Here is a 16,814-nt window from a genome sequence, read left to right as displayed (position 1 = left end):
CTCGCCTTGGCCGACTCGCCGAGTTGGTCACTTATTCCTCGACTCGGATCCCGCTCGGACTCGTCGAGTCCTTCCTTGGATTTGCCGAGTCGACCCTTAAATTAGGGTTTTTCTTTCCTTTCTTGGCCTTTGAAACTTGGGGTGTTATATATATATATATATATATATATATATATATATATATATATATATATATATATATATATATATATATATATATATATATATATATATATATATCACACTTTCTATAGAAGATAATCGTGAAGCTTGCGAAATGGAGGGGTGGAGTGGATAATAAGAAGGGGAGGGGGTAATTATGACTTATGGGTCCATTTAGTCTGATAAAAATTATAAATAACAGATAAATAATAAAGAATAATATGTAAGGTTGGTAAACTTGTATTTTTATGTAAGGACCATATATATATATATATATATATATATATATATATATATATATATATATATATATATATATATAGTGTCCAAAGTCCCGGATTTAGGGTTTTCCTCGCACAGACCCTACTCGCCGACTCGCCTTGGCCGACTCGCCGAGTTGGTCACTTATTCCTCGACTCGGATCCCGCTCGGACTCGTCGAGTCCTTCCTTGGATTCGCCGAGTCGACCCTTAAATTAGGGTTTTTCTTTCCTTTCTTGGCCTTTGAAACTTGGGGTGTTATATATATATATATATATATATATATATATATATATATATATATATATATATATATATATATATATATATATATCACACTTTCTATAGAAGATAATCGTGAAGCTTGCGAAATGGAGGGGTGGAGTGGATAATAAGAAGGGGAGGGGGTAATTATGACTTATGGGTCCATTTAGTCTGATAAAAATTATAAATAACAGATAAATAATAAAGAATAATATGTAAGGTTGGTAAACTTGTATTTTTATGTAAGGACCATATATATATATATATATATATATATATATATATATATATATATATATATATATATATATATATATATATATATATATATATATATATATATATATAGAGGACCATTCTAGTTTAAAAAAAAAAAAAAAAGTAAGGACCAAACATACATGTTACTACAAACCATAAGGACTATTCGTATAATTTAGTCTAATTTAGAAAGAAAAAAAAAGGGGGAGGGGGGGGGGGGGGGGGGGGGGGTCTGGTAAATTAGGATGAACTAAGTTAAGAAGGTTAGAGAAAAATGAAATTAAATAGAAATGGTGGTTACCATTTATCAATAGAGAAATTAAGGATGGAGACAAAAGCGTATATAGTATCCACCACCCTGTCACATGGGTGTCGCTTTCTAATGTGCTATTAAATTAAGAAATTGAGGCAACATGTTTACCGGTAGGAGGAATATATGCTTAATGCATGCATCTTATTGTGAATATCAATCTTTATTTTCATACCTCCACTCCACCAGCTGGCATTCAATGTCAATACTCCAACTTATAAACAACAATTTTCTCATTTAACTATACACTTGTATGTTGTATGTGACTTATTTTTCTTTTCTTCCATACTCTCCTTATACAAATACATATTAAAATACTTGTTGTGATCCCCATATTCTCAAACAAATCAACACTAGTATTTAATTAATAGCATGTCACATGCGATTTTCATTTGAAGTTGAAACCAATGTTTCTTGAGATTAATTGATGTGAATTTGTTAAGCATGCATTATTTGAACCTTGTATTCCACATAACAATTAAGATGGTTTCATTCTACTTGAAGAATTAATATTTAATAAAAAAAAATAAAAAAAGAGAGAGAGAAAAAAGGGTGTCAAGGCATTATTATTGGTGAAGATAAGTTTTTGTCCTTTTTACAAGAAAGTAGGGATCATCTTTTTTTTCAACCTTAAATCCTAAAATGTTGGTATATTATAATATCGTTCTTTATTTATTTTTTCTTTCTAAAAAGCTTGCAATCATATACAAATCTCACTCATAAAATAATCTATCTTTCTTTTTAATATAAAATAGAAAAGGTTATAATGATTGAAGAAATGATGGAACTATTACTTTAAAGAGACAACAAACAATTATGCTCCTAATCACCTTCTGTTTCTTCAACAACCATACAAAGAAACAAAAACTACCAACCATTAAATAATCAACCATAACCAAAAAAAAACATTTAGTTAAAATAAATAGTAATAATAATAAATAGACAAACACGTACCAAAAGATATCTAGTTATGTAACAATCCAAATTTCAAGTTCAAAAATTTCATTTTTAATTAATCGACTAGTTAAATTATTTATAAGAAAACACCATCTAAACATAACTTTTCATAAAACCACAACTCATGTTTGCTACCATTCACAAAAGTAAAAACATGTGTGTGTGATGTGCCACTACCGCGTCAGCTCATTCCCCTTCGCTGAAGAGGTACCTGAAACCAAAACTATAAACTGTAAGAACGAAGCTTAGTGAGTTCCCCCATCGTACCACATATCATACAGTCACATAGCATATATATTGCCAGACAATTCTGGGGTGCCCAACCTACCCGGTACGACCATTCTGGGGTGTCGACCTACCCGTACGACCATTCTGGGGTGTCGTCCTACCTGTATCAAACCATTCTGGGGTGCTAGCCTACCCATCGGTCCTAACAACCGACCCTTGGGGACTATTCCACCCTTCTACTGCTACTATCACATATATCATAACATAACATACTATCATATATATTTGGGGTGTCCGATCTGCCCTTCGGTCCTAACAACCGAACTTGGGGACTATTCCCCCTACTACCACTATCACACATAACATATCATGCCATCATATAAACATATCATCACATACTGTCAGACATATCTGGGGTGCTTGACCTACCCTTCGGTCCTAACAACCGAACTCTACTACTATCGCATATAACATATCATGCCAGCATATAATATAACAGGTAGTAGCAAACCTAGATGATATCACAAGACAATCATCTAACATACAGCTCCTACTGGTGGGGCAACATTGTGGCCGTAGACCCACCGCTACTGGAAGGTAACTCACCTCGAACAAGTAGCTACTGACTGGTCGTCCGATGCTCGCATTGACTGGTTGGTCCTTCTACTCGCCGAGATCAAGGCCAAAAATGCAAAAAACACTTAGATAAAAATAAAAAGAATTGTGTACCAAGAACCAGTTGCTACAAATCTCCCCCACTTATTTTAGACATCGTCCTCGAAGTCTGCTGCTTGTTCCTGAAACAGCTCTGGGTAATGCTCCATCATCTCGTCCACCGGCTCCCAAGTCCATTCCGAGCCCTTTCGGTGCTGCCATTGCACCTTAAAGAGCTCCACCCTCGTGTTCCTAAGATCCTTCGACTTCCGGTCGAGGATCACCACAGGTTGCTCGATGTAATTCAGACTGCCATCAACCTGAATGTCCTTCAAGGGCACCACTGCTGAGTCGTCCACCAGGCACTTTCGCAGCTGGGAAACGTGGAAAGTGTTGTGGATCTAACCGAGTTCGGCTTACAGATACACCCTATACGCTACTTTACCCACCGGGCTATAACCTTGAACGGTCCAATGTACCTGGGGCCTAGTTTGCCCCGTTTCTTGAATCGAATAACGCCCTTCCATGGCGACACCTTAAGGAGAACCATATCCCCAACCTGGAACTCTAGGTTTGATCGGTGCTTATCGGTATAACTTCTCTGCCGACTCTGAGCAGTCTGAAGCCTGCTCCGGACCTGCTAAATCCTCTCTTTCGTCTTGAGCACTACTTCAGTACTCCCCATTACCATCTGCGGGTGAAAGGCGGTGCTAAAGTGCAGACGAGTACCCAAATCATCATGAAACTTCTTCAAAAACCTGGAAGTGAACTGCACATCCCTATATAAAATCACCAAAACTGGCACCCCGTGTCGCGCCACCACCTCCCTGATATAGATGTCGGCCAACTTTTCGGCCGAAACGCTCTCTTGAATCGGGATAAAATGGGCACTCTTGGTCAATCGATCGACGATGACCCAAATCGAATCCACTCCCCGCGCGGTCCTCGGAAGCTTTGTGATAAAATCCATCGTGATGTCTTCCCATTTCCACAGTGGAATATCCAACGGTTGTATCTTGCCGTGAGGTCTCTGATGCTCGGCCTTGACCTTCCTGCAGGTCAAGCACCGCTCCACGTACCATGCCACATCCCGCTTCATGCTAGGGCCACCAATAGTCCAGACGAAGATCCCTACACATCTTCATCGCCCCGGGATGCATGGAGAATCGAGATTTATGCGTCTCCTCCATCAGAACCTAGCGCACACCCCCATGGTACGGCATCCACACCATACGGTGTAGTGTCAGTAATCCTCGACTGTCATAGTTGAATGAGGAAACCTACCCCACAATCCGCTTGCTCTTCCGATGTTCCTCCTTCATGGCCTCCTGATGGGCCTCCCGAATCCGCTCCAACAGCGGAGTCACCACTATCATCCTCAAACAGATATCCCTAATCGGCATTGCCTTGCGGCTAAGCGCGCCGGCCACCATATTGGCCTTCCTTGGATGGTACAGGATCTCGCAATCGTAATCCTTCACCACGTCCAACCACCGATGCTGCCTCATGTTTAGATTCGGCTGATCCATGAGGTACCTTAAACTCTTGTGCTCTATGTTGATGGTACAGCAAACCCCATAGAGGTAATGATGCCAAATCTTGAGGACGAATACAACAGTCCCTAACTCCAAATCATGCGTCGGGTAATTCGCCTCGTGAGGCTTCAACTGCCTCGATGCGTAGGTGATGACATGCCCTCTTTGCATCAGTACTGCGCCCAAACCCGAGATGGACGCATCACAGTACACATCAAAATCATCCATGCCCTCCGGCAGGGCTAAGATTGGTGCCTCACACAATCTCTGTCTCAGTGTCTCGAATGCGGCCTGTTTCTCAGGCCCTAACGAAAGACCACGACCTTCTTTGTTAGCCTGGTTAGGGGTACGACTATCTTGGAGAAATCCTTGATGAATCTACGATAGTAACCGGCTAATCCTAGGAAACTCCGAATCTCAGATGGAGACTTCGGAACCTCCCATCTCATCACGGCCTCCACTTTGGCTGGGTCCACCAAAATCCCATTCTGGTTGACGAGGTATCCAAGGAATTTCACCTCGTGCAACCAGAACTCACACTTAGAGAACTTAGCATACAAGTTCTCCCTCCTCAAAGTCTCCAGCACCTCTCACATATGTTCCTCGTGCTCCTCTTGCGTCTTGGAATAAACCAAGATATCATCAATAAACACTATCACAGACCAGTCTAACATCGGTCTCCACACGCGATTCATGAGGTCCATGAACGCGGCAGGAGCATTGGTGAGCATGAAGGGTATCATCACAAACTCGTAATGGCCATAGCGTGTCCGGAACGCAGTCTTCTGTACATCCTCCTCTGTGACCCTCATCTGATGATATCCGGAACGCATATCAATCTTGGAGAACAAAGATGCTCCCTGAAGCTGGTCAAAGAGGTCATAAATCCTAGGGAGTGGGTAACGGTTCTTTACCGTTACCTTGTTCAGCTCCCGATAATCTTTACACATCCGATGCGACCCATCCTTCTTCCCCACAAACAGAATCGGGGCTCCCCAGGGAGAACTCCTCGGTCTAATGAATCCCTTGTCTAACAGCTCCTGCAGCTGTGTAGACAACTCTTTCATCTCAGTTGGAGCCAAACGATACAGTGCCTTGGCTATCGGCGCCGCACCAGGGACTAGGTCGATCCTAAACTCCACCTGTCTCTCCGGAGGTACCCCGGGCAACTCCTCGGGGAATACGTCCATAAACTATCTCACCACGAGCACATCGCCCACTGTCACCTTACCCACCTCCCGGGTGTCCATGACATAAGCGACATATCCTGTGCAATCCTGATTAAGGTAACGCCTTTCCCTCGCTGCCGAACATAAGGTTATCCCTCGTTGTGGTCTCTTGCCCTGAATCACCAACGCTCCCCCTCCTGGGGTCTTGGCATGTATCAACTGTTGAGCGCAATCTATCACTGCCCCATTGGGGCTCAACCAATCCATACCTATAATCACCTTGTTCCCTTGCAAAGGTATGGGAACCAAGTCTACCAGGTAATGCTCCTCGAACAATCTCAAAACACGATCACGGAAGACTTCCCATAAGTCATCATAGACAAATGATCGGGTAGCACCCAAATCAAATAATACCTGAACTGGGATACCGTTCACATGGAACGATCCTAAATAGAGCACATACATAACATATCAAAATCACAGCAGCGTATCATAAAATCATAAATAAGAAGTCATACCCGTCACCACATCGGGTGTAGCGCGTGCCTCCTCGGCAGTCAACTGGAATGCCCGACTCCTCACCATTGGATCCTTTGCCTTGCCCTGCCAACCATCAGTAATTCGCAGGGTTGCTGGAGCTGGCGCCTTCACTGGCGCTGATGCTGTCAACTGAGGACAGTTGGCCTTCTTGTGGCCCCTCTGGTTGCAGTGGAAACACAGCAACTCAGACGTCTAAATAACTGGTGCAAGGGCAGTACAATCCCTACTGAAGTGCCTCGTCTTGCCGCGCTTGTAGCAACTCGACGACCCCAGTCTACACGCCCCCTCATGTGGCCTGCCGCATTTCCTGTAACGGCCCTGTCCTGACTGGCCTTTCGGCATACCGTCTGATCCCTTGGGCTTCTTCCCCGAAGCCCCAGTCGTCTGTCCCTCCTCTATCTTCCTCTTCCGGACATGCTCCAAATCGATCTCCCTCTCCCTTGCCTTAGAAATCATGGAATCCAGGGTAGGGCAAGCTGAAAAACTAACATGATCTCAAATGTCGGCTCACAACATGTCATGGTACCGGGTCCTCATCATATCCTCATCTCTCACATACTGGGGCACCAACAATGCCCTCTCTCGGAACTTGTCTGTGATATCCGCCATAGTCTCTGTGGTCTGTCTCATGTCCAAAAACTCCCTGGTGAGTTACTGAAGCTCTACAGCTGGCGCAAACTCCGCCTTGAATCTGGTCACAAAGTCTGACCAGGTCATAGCCTCCACAGCCGAGGCTCCCAATGAGTCACCAACAGACTCCCACCAACCCCTAGCTCTGTCTCTCAGGCACCCTGATGCATATCTCACCTTCGACCCCTCGGGGCAGAAGTTGGTCAGCTGTGCAGACTCAATGTCTGCAATCCATCGTCTGGCAGCAATGGGGTCCTTCGCCCCATGGAAATCTGGCACACCGCTGCCCCTGAAGTCCTTAAAGGATAGAGTGCGAGATCCTGACTGGCTGGTCGCCATGTCACTTCTGAACGCCCTAAGGCGATCCTCCATCAGCTCAACAATCCCTTCCTTGATCGACCCAAAGATGACCGGGGTCGCATCAAGGATGCCTCTAGTGATCTCGGATGCAATGAACTCGCTTAGTCTCTCATCCACTAGTTCGGAGCATGAACCCAAACCCGATCCCTCTCCCAAGCTGCCAACTGCTGCTCTCGGATGTAGTACCACCATTCTGCAAATACATAATGACATCCGTTAGTGATACTGATACATCTAGAGGAATCACATCCACTTCAAGTTTCCTAGTCTTGTCTCAGCCTTCCTCAATTCAGGTACGGATCCTCTGCTTTCAATAGTACGGGCCCATACTACCTTCCACATACCTTCCTTAAGGATTTCCTTGACTCCACCAAGTCCATTTTTCCTTTGCCGATCTTTGCTATTCTCATCCTAGGGTTACCCTAGGGAAAATCTCTGACTCCACCCAAACCGGTCCTCAGCTGCTGAAGGCCTCCTAGTAATGCCAATTAGCCATTACCTGAATACCATCACATGTAATGAGGCTCGGATAATCCTTTGAGTAAAAGACTCGTCCCCACAACGGTTAGACTCAAACAAGAGCTACGCAATAGGGACAAATCTATCACTCTGACATTATGCAATCCTGATCACATGTGGCGTGACCTATTCACCTAATGGCTAACTCCCATCATTCAGATTCCCACAAAGCCCAAATCAAGCAGCATTCGGACGCAGGAAAACTACTTAATCAAATCTGTTTTCATAGTGAGAAACTGTACTAACATACAATGTTGAGCTCATACTACCAGACATAACCTGAATAGGCTATCCTATTACTATATACTCGATACTAGCATGCAATCCTCATAAGCTGAAGCACATAAAGCAGGTACATAAGGCATCATTCCTAGATGCGTAGTCCTATTCTAGCATGTTGTTCAACTAAAACTAATAAACATAATATAAACATTGTATGGGTACTTTGGGGGAAACTTACTTGAGCTCGGCCAGTCGCGCACATCACACATCTTGATCTTTCTTAAAACTCTTTAACTTAGCTTTTAGAAAATCATTTTCTTTGTAAAAATCTTTTAATCCCTTGGTTTGAGTCCAGAAACCCCCGAAGGTGTGTCCGAATCCCTCAAACCAGGGCTCTGATACCAACTTGTAACGACCTAAATTTCAAGTCCAAAAATTTCATTTTTAATTAATCGACTAGTCAAATTATTTATAAGAAAACACCATCTAAACATAACTTTTCATAAAACCACAACTCATGTCTGATACCATTCACAAAAGTAAGAATAATGTCAGAGTACAAACCCAAGAAACTCTAGTGCGAAAACCAACATGTGTGTGTGATGTGCCACTACAACGCCAGCTCCTTCCCCTTCGCTGAAGAGGTACCTAAAACCAAAACTATAAACTGTAAGCACGAAGCTTAGTGAGTTCTCCCATCGTACCACATACCATATAGTCACATAGCATATATACTGTCGGGCAATTCTTGGGTGCCCGACCTACCCGGTACAACCATTCTAGGGTGCCGACCTACTCATACAGCCATTCTGGGGTGCTGACCTACCCATGCGGCCATTCCGGGGTGCCGTCCTACCCGTGTCAAGCCATTCTAGGGTGCTGACCTACCCGTCGGTCCTAACAACCGACCCTCAGGGACAATTCCACCCTTCTACTGGTACTATCACATATATCATAACATAACATACTATCAGATATATTTGGGGTGTCTGAACTGCCCTTCGGTCCTAACAAACGAACTTAGGGACTATTTCCCCTTACTACCACTATCACGTATAACATACCATGCCAACATATAAACATATCATCACATACTGTCAAACATATCTGGGGTGCCTGACCTACCCTTCGATCCTAACAACCGAACTCTACTACTATCGCATATAACATATTACACCAACATATAGCATATCAGGTAGTAGCAAACCTAGATGATATCACAAAGACAATCATATACCATACAACTCCTACTGGTGGGGCGGTATTGTGGTCGTAGACCCACCGCTACTGGAATGTAACTCACCTTGAACAAGTAGCTGCTGATAATCTGTGTGGGAAGTCTCTACCTGTTGCTGCTCCGGAAGTCCTCCAGCTACAATCCCCACAAAACACTTAGTCAGAAACTGGCATCTACTCTTAGGGTAAAATGACTATTTTACCCCCAATCAAGTCCAAGTCAAAGTCATCTTCAAGTTGACCCGACTCGCCAAGTTGGGCCGTCAACTCGTCAAGTCCCTATCCCTTTACACGACCTCATCCATGACTCGACTCGTCGAGTTTGGTGATGACTCGACAAGTTCCTCTTCTATAAGAATATTGAATGATCATTCATCCGACTCGTCGAGTTGTATGAACAACTCGTCAAGTTCACCTTCATCTGATAAACAAGTCATGATCTCGACTCGCCGAGTTGTATGAACAACTCGTCGAGTTCATCTTCAATCTTAAGGAGATTGTCTTGGACTCGCTGAGTCTGTTCTAGCACTCGTCGAGTCCCATGAATTCCAGGTCTAAGGCTAAGTCCAAAGCATTGGGTCGCTCCTTATGACCTTCTACAGTCCTTCTAACACCCATCTGAGTTCTTTAGACCCTCTACAGATATAGGACTTTATGCCTTGGACTCGTCGAGTCCCAAGAATGGACTCGCCGAGTAGGTAACGTCCACACCCTAAATCCTCGATTTTTGATGTACAACCTTTGACCAAAAGATAGATCCAAGCCCCGTAGGCTCGATCTAGCACGTAAAGTTACAAAGTTTACATGCATGCATGGAAGAATGAGCCCAAATGGCTCAAAAAGGAACTCCCAACATGCATGAGGCTTTCCATGGGTTCTAAAACAGTTGCGTTCTGCCTTAGGGTCCCTCAAGAACCCTGGAACCGAAACCCTAGCCCTCAACCATGCTTGCAATCATGGTTGGTAGCCAAAATGGCTCTTAGAAGCCCTAATTTCCTTCAAGAATAGATCTATAATAATAATGAGCAAGGTATAAGCTTTATACCTCAAATGCATTGTGGAAGATGCTCAAACTTGGATCCCTCTGGCCTCTTCTTGTTTCTTCAAGCTTTTCCTTCCTTTCTTAGATCACAAAAGCACTAAAATCACTCAAAAGGCCTTAGATCTTCACTCACACGATTGGGGTTCGCTATAGGGGTCTTCTGGGAGCAAATGGGATGAAGGGTGACTGGATGAGATGTTTAAATAGGGTGCAAACCCTCATATTAGGGTTTTTGGCCAGCCAGGGCCTACTCGTCGAGTCCGGGACCCGACTCGCCGAGTTCATCACTTAAATCTCGTGTCCCGTCCCGCTTCTACTCGACGAGTTGGTCTTTCAACTCGCCGAGTCCAAGGCCAAAAATGCAAAACACTTAGATAAAAATAAAAAGAATTACGTACCAAGAACCATGTGCTACAAGTTCAACGGTCTCTTTTCCCTTTTTAAAGTTGATGGTTCAAATTCCGTCTCGTACATAAAAAAAAAATGACAAACACGTAAATAACAGAATAGAAGTTATAAAATCATAAAATAATCATTTTTTTTGATAAATATACAATAGACTAATCACTTATTTATAAATGGAATTTGCAACAAGAAATTGTAATGTTTTTTTTAAATAAGTGATGAGACATAAAAAAGTATATAATAGACTAATAACTTGAGGTTGAGGGTTAATGTGTTATAATCAGACATAAAAATTATAAACATCTTATATCTAAAATCATGGAAGAAGTATATGTAATAGACTAATAGGATCCTATTATTATAATTATATAAAATCATGGAAGAAGTATGCTATTTTACCTCGTTGAATATGTGTTGAACCTTTAATTTTTTTATTAACTTTTGATAATTAATTTGTACTATAAAAAGTTTAACAATACTTTATGTTTTCTATGATATCGAATATTAATAATATTTTATACTCTATGCTTTATGAAATATGATTTTATTAATTTGTCTTCTTATATATACGTATTATATATATATATATATATATATATATATATATATATATATATATATATATATATATATATATATATATATATATATATATATGTGCTTAAAATAAAAATGATAGGTTAAGATAATAGATGCTCTAATCTTTTTGTTGGAATAGTGTTTGGACTTGTCTAGACAAACAGAAGAGAAGGGAGATGATTAAGATTTGTGGTCTAGGGTCGTTGTTACCTGACTCCAGCCTTTTGTGGGCCCAAAACCCTCCCCTTCCATAACCCACCCGCTTTTATGTCTATGTATATATACATATATCTCTCATCACCCATTTCCCTCAAAACAAATATTCACCAATTTCCATCTTCAATTCATCACAACATTAACATCCATTAATGGCGAGAGGCGGAGGAGGAGGCGGAGGTAAGCTAACGAAGCTCAAGTCCGTGCTAAAGAAGTGGCACTCCTTCGGAAAACCTTCGGTGCGTAGCACCGGTGGCAATGCTATTGCCGCCGACCCAAGACATTGCCACGCTGTGTACGTCGGAAAATCACGCCGGCGTTACCATATAAGCTCGGAGGTGGCGGAGCATCCCGTGTTTCTGGAGCTGGTGGAACGTTCCGGCGATGGGGAGACGGTGGACTGTGAGGTGGTTCTGTTTGAACACTTGTTATGGATGCTTGAAAATGCAGACCCTCAGCCGGATTCTTTGGAAGAGTTGGTGGATTTGTATGCTTGCTAATTTGATCCGAAATTACTTCTTCTTCCTCTCCTTCTTCTTCTTCTTGTTGCTGATTAGTTTCTAATTCAAACTTATCATACCATTTATAAATTAAGACATCCACCTAATTGTATTGTATTGTATTCTGGTTCACATTCATACTTTGTATTGTAGAGATGAGGTGAAAGGATATGTAGAGGAACCATTTGTAACCAATTTCAAAAGAAAATGCATGCTTCCATATAAATTTGTCATAAATGTATGTATGTATGTATGTGGAACTATGTATGTATGTGTAAGGTTTTACTTTAATCAATGTTATATTTAGAAAGCATATTTAGGTTTATTTTAGCAATTTTTCATAGAATGAACTCATAAAGCATGATTAGAAATTAAGCAATAATTTCTTATTGTATTATAGGAAAAGGTTAATGTCATTGTTGAGTAATAAACATGAACTATTTGTTTTATTTTTATGACAATTGTTTTAAGTACATTAAAACGTAAATAACATGAATATTTTCTTTACAAAATAACCTTATCTTAATGTTATTTGTAAGCAATATGTTCCAACGACTTACTTTATAAAAATGTTTTTTTTTTTTTTAATTTTTTTTAATTTTATTTATTTATTTATTTATATTTTTTGTGAAAATATTGGTATTTTATAAGAAGAAAATGTATATTACCCATTTATAACATTACCGATAATTATATGTATTAAAAATAAGCGAAATTCATTTCTAAATATATATTATGTTATTATAAAAAAAACTAAAACATATAATTTTTAATGTGATTTTTTAAAAGCGATTATAGTTTGAAAAGACTATGATCCTAAAATATCACCACGATGATTCTAAAAAATTACCGAAAAAAACATTTACAGAAAAGCTTTTTCATTATGTTTTTTTTTTGGAACATCTTAATTAACATCAAATTATCAATTTGAAACTCAAAAGATCTCCACAATAATAAACCTTTCATCAACATATTTATGAGTTCCATAAGTTTAGATTTATAATTTTTTTTTAAACATCATGATATTACTATCAAATAGCAAGACGCTAAAAAACAAAACAATTACAAGACATTTTAGATCATTGGGTTTTGTAACCATAGTCCAAATAATAGTGCTTCTGTTTTTATATCTATTTGAAAGCCAATAAAAAAAAGTAAATAACAATACTATCAAAAAATAATGTTTCCTTTCAATCTAAACGATAGGAAAGATGCCACTATTTTTATAACTCCAAATCAACCAAATAGATGTCAAAATAATAACCTTAAGAGCCTTCTTCTTCATATTTGGTAAAGAAATCATCTCCACCCATGAAAATAACTCAAAAATAGAAAGGAATAAAAGGAATGAGAGGTGTAGCCATTTGAACAGTTTTAACCAAACTTGGTTTGCCATTTCACACGAGACAAAGACATGATTAATAATTGATTGTAAAATTTAAAGACCCATTATAATGATTGAAAACACACCAACCAAAAACTTAAAAACTACAAGCTAAATAGAAAAAGTTTTCACAATAAGGAAGGAGTTTTTTCAAAGCTTTTTCAATATACAAAAACTTAAATAACACACACACACACGAATTATGGATATTATAAGAAAGTTCACTATAGATATAATGTTATATTGTATAATATGTTGGTTGTATGTTTGATAATTGGAATGGAAGAATGTAGGTTGTGGTTGTGCTGATGTGAAAGCATTTGTTAAAGGGGGATGGTGCGCCACACATAGTGAAACCATTCAGCAATTGGTTTGGTTTGGTCTGGTGGGTTCTACATACGTATTTTTCGGGACAACAAAAACCAAAACACATGTTTTTGCTTGCTACCTTTACTATATATACATGTTTTCTTTTCATCATTTTTGTTAAGTTTTCAAATTCCTTTGATATACTATTTTAACATAAATACAAAGGTAAAATGTGAATGTTAGCATATTGTACATTATGATATAGCAATAGAGACTATACTTGCACATTTACTATATTGTAAAGGGTGTTAGTAAATAAACCCCTATGGATGAAACATTGTATTGTATGTAGGACTCATACATAGATATATCGTATAATTGGAGGTTCATTTAAGATATTCATATACTATTAAACTGATCTTGATGAAACCCCAAAGATTGGGTTAAGTTGTTAATTTGACTTTTTACCATGTTTTTGTCTTAGAACCGATAATTACGGTTGACTTGGACTTTTTAGATGCAACATAATTTTCCTTATTTTGTCATTTAGTGTATGGTATTCATTGTCATTCTACAATAAATTATTTTGTGTATTGTATTCATTGTCATTCTCCAATAAATGGGTTTGTTTCATCTTGTTAATCGATTCTAGAATCAATGCAAGGATTAGTAATACCATTATCAATATCATACCCATATTAGCCTTTGTAATACCAATTTACATGCAATTAAAACAAAGCCACACGATAGCTAGGCAAAAGGTAATTGTATTTATCTTCCTATTTAATTGTTAACAAATAATTGTTACTATAAAATCTCCATCAATCTATCAATTTTGCACACTTGCACTCACATGAATCTTAATAGAGATGTTGATATTTTTTCCTTTCAATTCATTTAAAAAAAAAAAAAAAAAAAAAAAAAAAAAAAAAACTCCCTTTGACCGGACTACATTTAAGTGGTAGCCACCTGTTTGCGATATTTCTGTGGGAGGCTGCTGCTGCTGGACTGCTAAGTTGCTATCCACATCCCACACACCAGCTTGCATAAGCCATCATGATTATCCACTTCACTTGCTTCTTAAATTACCACTAGGGTTTTTTTTTTTGTTTGGATATTAATTAGGTATAATATTATATGATATTATACTGTTGACTTTTATATATACAAAGCATAAAATGTTTTTATTGTTAAAGGAAATATATATAAGTTATTTTTTGAGGAACTATTATGGTGTAATAACTATTGATAAATTGAGAAATAGAATGTCACAATTTGTCAATTTGTGAGTTTGTATAGAATGTGGACCACAACTAGAAACAAACAAACGAAATGAAGCGAAGGTAGAAGACATGGCGATAACAATTATAAAAGAAGCACAAATATGTGTAAAACCCATTATTATAGTTATTTTTATTTATTGTTTTAATTTCTAAAACAAAAAATCATTCAGGACGTTTGGCATATATTGTTTTGAAAGAAATTAAAATTTACCAAAGGAGTTGAAATTTAAAAGAATTAAAATCCTATCGTGTGTTTGGCTGAAAAAGAAATATAAAAAAAATAAAAAATAATAATTCAAGTGTTTTTTTTTCATAAACTACAAAACTTTCTTTTGTTATATTTCATGTAACTTTCAGCCTTCAATTGATATACAATAACCAAAGGGCCAATGGCCTAGCACTATGGAGTGACCATCTCATATGAAAGATCAGAGGTTCAAGTCTCTAGGGAGATATAGATGATTATTTAGGAGGATTGTGTCGGTAGTACAAAGCCTTGGGCACAAGTGTTTTTTTTTTCAAACCCGTGTTTACAAAACCTTGGGTACAATAAATTATCAATATTATATATATATATATATATATATATATATATATATATATATATATATATATATATATATATATATATATATATATATATATTTGAAAATATCATTGTTCAATTACATTCCAACTTAACATTTTGTGTTTTAGATATTTTGTGTTTATTTGGTTATTTTGCAGATGTTAGAATGATAAGTGTTTTTGGTACTTATTTTTATTATTATTATGTTTTAAGGCTATAAAATAGTAAATCGGTAAATCTTGTGGATTGAGGAGCATTTGGGTTCAAAGTTGGTGTGTAGACACGTAGATCTTATTGTGTGGATCGGGGTGTTCACCCATAGTACTTAATCGTTTAAGTTGTATTTAAGAGCTCATTCGAGTCAATCATTTCTCACACACTAGTTTTAGAGCTCTCTTTTATCTCTAATTCCGTTTATGGTTTCCCTAATTTAGGGTTTGTTCATATTTTTAATATTTCATATAATCTTTGAGGTGTTGTAACTGAGATTAGAATAGAACCTTTTTATTGATGTTTCTAATTGTAAGTAGATGAAAACCTTCTTATTATTTGTCCTTAAATGATATAAGAATCGTTGATGTTGGGAATATCTGTTTTTATACTTTCTCACATGGTATCAAAACGTTAGGGATCTGATCCTTTGCTCCGGCACTCAATGGTGTTCATCTGACTGGAAAGGTATCCTTCATTTTTTTATGTTTCTTTTGTTCTAGATCCTTGTAGATCTTCATAGATTTGTTCAATCTGGAGTTTTCTATTGAAATCTCTGGATTAGTGATGAAAACTATGAAAATATAGCCTTCTAGATCTCGATCTAGGGTTTTCTGCATTTTTATCCCTAAATTGAAACAAAATCTATTATCATTTAAGATTCTGGTACTACGAGTTGTTTATGTGATCTGTATAGATCTGTTAAATCGCGATCTGTGGTGATGTCTCGCAATTTGTTGATTCGTGTTCTAATCCTCGATCAACAAATCCCTTCATCTGAAATAACTCTCTAGTGATCGAATTTCATCATCGATAAACTCTTGTAGGGAATGGATAAAGGGAGTCGATATGTATTCTTTTTCTTATTTCTGCTATGTTAAAGTTTCTTGTTCCCTTCTATATTTTTTTTCTAACTGTAGTTATGGGAGACCTTGGTTGTTTTGAGTACACTAGTTATTGTTAATTGCTATCTGCTTCTTGTTTTGTTTTTTCGACATTGTGATTACTTGTCAT

At 38.4% G+C, this 16,814-nt stretch overlaps 1 long non-coding RNA gene and 1 pseudogene across 2 annotated transcripts; one reads left to right on the top strand and one right to left on the bottom strand.

The window, feature by feature from the left end:
- Positions 1-2,277: 2,277 nt before the first annotated feature.
- On the bottom strand, positions 2,278-10,923 carry LOC145045960 (uncharacterized). 2 transcript variants are annotated; one of them, XR_013681925.1, is made up of 4 exons: positions 10,745-10,923; positions 10,350-10,426; positions 9,372-9,440; positions 2,278-2,422 (listed from the first exon to the last, which is right to left on the bottom strand). It is a non-coding gene; the product is annotated as an uncharacterized LOC145045960 (long non-coding RNA). The 2 variants fall into 2 exon arrangements; XR_013681926.1 differs by lacking the exon at positions 2,278-2,422 and adding an exon at positions 8,636-8,716.
- A 775-nt stretch (positions 10,924-11,698) lies between these two features.
- LOC145046289 (auxin-responsive protein SAUR76 pseudogene) lies at positions 11,699-12,046 on the top strand (annotated as a pseudogene).
- The last annotated feature ends 4,768 nt before the right edge of the window (positions 12,047-16,814 follow it).

The sequence above is a fragment of the Lactuca saligna genome, chromosome 5, assembly GCF_052625555.1.
Source record: "Lactuca saligna cultivar CGN05327 chromosome 5, ASM5262555v1, whole genome shotgun sequence".
Classification (NCBI taxonomy): domain Eukaryota; kingdom Viridiplantae; phylum Streptophyta; class Magnoliopsida; order Asterales; family Asteraceae; genus Lactuca; species Lactuca saligna.
The sequence above is the reverse complement of the archived record's forward strand: the minus strand, read 5'-3'. Positions and strand labels throughout refer to the sequence as shown.